This window comes from Aricia agestis, chromosome 2, assembly GCF_905147365.1.
Source record: "Aricia agestis chromosome 2, ilAriAges1.1, whole genome shotgun sequence".
NCBI classification, from domain to species: Eukaryota; Metazoa; Arthropoda; class Insecta; order Lepidoptera; family Lycaenidae; genus Aricia; species Aricia agestis.
This window is the reverse complement of record NC_056407.1, coordinates 15282980-15285479: the sequence shown is the minus strand read 5'-3', so window position 1 is coordinate 15285479 and position 2500 is coordinate 15282980. Positions and strand designations below refer to the sequence as shown.

The 2500-nt window shown below is 48.9% G+C and overlaps 1 non-coding gene across 1 annotated transcript in view; it reads left to right on the top strand.

The window, feature by feature from the left end:
* Window positions 1–682: 682 nt before the first annotated feature.
* LOC121740098 overlaps window positions 683–2500 on the top strand; it is a 1903-nt gene continuing 85 nt past the window's right edge. The window contains exon 1 of the ribosomal RNA XR_006037549.1: window positions 683–2500. This exon is cut by the window's right edge and continues 85 nt beyond it. This is a non-coding gene — a ribosomal RNA (small subunit ribosomal RNA).

The window sequence follows — 2500 nt, the reverse complement described above, 5'->3', positions numbered from 1 at the left end:
GAGTGCGAGTGAGCAGTGATGGTGGTGTTGGTTATGCGATGTGTGAAAATACAAAAATTTGTGCCATATCCATTTGAGCTCATCATAATGATAATAAACAAACAATATACGACGTGTCGACCGACGGACCAGCGAAACGTGAGGTTCTCGCGATAATCATTAGTTTGATTTTGTGTCGAGCCGAACGGTAGCTGCAGTTCGTTAAAGTTACCACCGTAACAATCGCGGCGGGGCATTATGTACGAGCGCGGAGCACCTGTTTAGAGTGCGCCGTTGTCTGGTATTGTGCCCGTCGCGTCGAAGGTGGAACTGATAGCGGTCGCGAAGTTACAATATTTCTTCATATAGTATTACATCAACTTTGACGTAATGTATGTGGTCTGATCTCTCCAGCACCGGGCGACAATCTATATGGTTGACGAGTTCATGTTAAACTCTCTGTTACACTATCATAGATGATAGATCTCGTAATATGGAACGTTCGAATGTGCGGTAGCTTAGTTGCTCCGCGTTTTCTTTTTTTTGTGTTTGTCGCACAAAAGGGAAAATTCAAATAATGACTGGTCACCGCGCGTGCACGGTCCGCCGTGTGTGCGCGCGTGCACTGTTTGGCCGTCGACACGCGTGTCGACGGCGAGTACCTCGAGCGCTCGAAGAGATTCGTGCGGCTCTAGTGGTTAGCTCCCTGGTTGATCCTGCCAGTAGTTATATGCTTGTCTCAAAGATTAAGCCATGCATGTCTCAGTGCAAGCCGTATTAAGGCGATACCGCGAATGGCTCAATATATCAGTTTTGGTTCCTTAGATCTTACTCAGTTACTTGGATAACTGTGGTAATTCTAGAGCTAATACATGCAATCAGAACTCTGACCAGCAATGGGATGAGTGCTTTTATTAGATCAAAACCAATCGACGGAGGGCCTCGCGTCCTAAGTCGTTTATTTTGATGAATCTGGATAACTTTTGCCGATCGCATGGTCCAGTACCGGCGACGCATCTTTCAAATGTCTGCCTTATCAACTTTCGATGGTAGTTTCTGCGACTACCATGGTTGTCACGGGTAACGGGGAATCAGGGTTCGATTCCGGAGAGGGAGCCTGAGAAACGGCTACCACATCCAAGGAAGGCAGCAGGCGCGCAAATTACCCACTCCCGGCACGGGGAGGTAGTGACGAAAAATAACGATACGGGACTCTTACGAGGCCTCGTAATCGGAATGAGTACACTTTAAATATTTTAACGAGGAACAATTGGAGGGCAAGTCTGGTGCCAGCAGCCGCGGTAATTCCAGCTCCAATAGCGTATACTAAAATTGTTGCGGTTAAAAAGCTCGTAGTTGCATTTGTGCGCCGCGCTGTCGGTGCACCGCATCCGCGGTGATACTGACACGTTTGCGGAGCATATCGTCGGTGAGCCGACGGTAAAACGTCGGTTCAATATCAAAATCCTATCGCGGTGCTCTTCAGTGAGTGTCGAGGTGGGCCGACAATTTTACTTTGAACAAATTAGAGTGCTCAAAGCGGGCTCAAAATGCCGCTTGAATATTTCGTGCATGGAATAATAGAATATGATCTCGGTTCTATTTTGTTGGTTTTCAGAACTCCGAGGTAATGATTAATAGGGATAACTGGGGGCATTCGTATTGCGACGTTAGAGGTGAAATTCTTGGATCGTCGCAAGACGAACATCAGCGGAAGCATTTGCCAAAGGTGTTTTCATCAATCAAGAACGAAAGTTAGAGGTTCGAAGGCGATTAGATACCGCCCTAGTTCTAACCGTAAATATGTCATCTAGCGATCCGCCGACGTTAATACAATGGCTCGGCGGGCAGCTTCCGGGAAACCAAAGATTTTGGACTCCGGGGGGAGTATGGTTGCAAAGCTGAAACTTAAAGGAATTGACGGAAGGGCACCACCAGGAGTGGAGCCTGCGGCTTAATTTGACTCAACACGGGAAATCTCACCAGGCCCGGACACCGGAAGGATTGACAGATTAACAGCTCTTTCTTGATTCGGTGGGTGGTGGTGCATGGCCGTTCTTAGTTGGTGGAGCGATTTGTCTGGTTAATTCCGGTAACGAACGAGACTCTAGCCTGCTAAATAGGCGTCGCCATTTAGGTGTGCGCGACTTCGGTCGCGCAACTCACTGGCGACGTATTAAAATTCTTCTTAGAGGGACCGGCGGCTTCGAGCCGCACGAGATTGAGCAATAACAGGTCTGTGATGCCCTTAGATGTCCTGGGCCGCACGCGCGCTACACTGAAGGAATCAGCATGTTCTCCCTGGCCTAGAGGCCCGGGCAACCCGTTGAAACTCCTTCGTGCTGGGGATTGGGGTTTGCAATTATCCCCCATAAACGAGGAATTCCTAGTAAACGCGAGTCATAAGCTCGCATTGATTACGTCCCTGCCCTTTGTACATACCGCCCGTCGCTACTACCGATTGAATGATTTAGTGAGGTCTTCGGACCGACACGCGGTGGCTTCACGGCCGTCGGCGTTG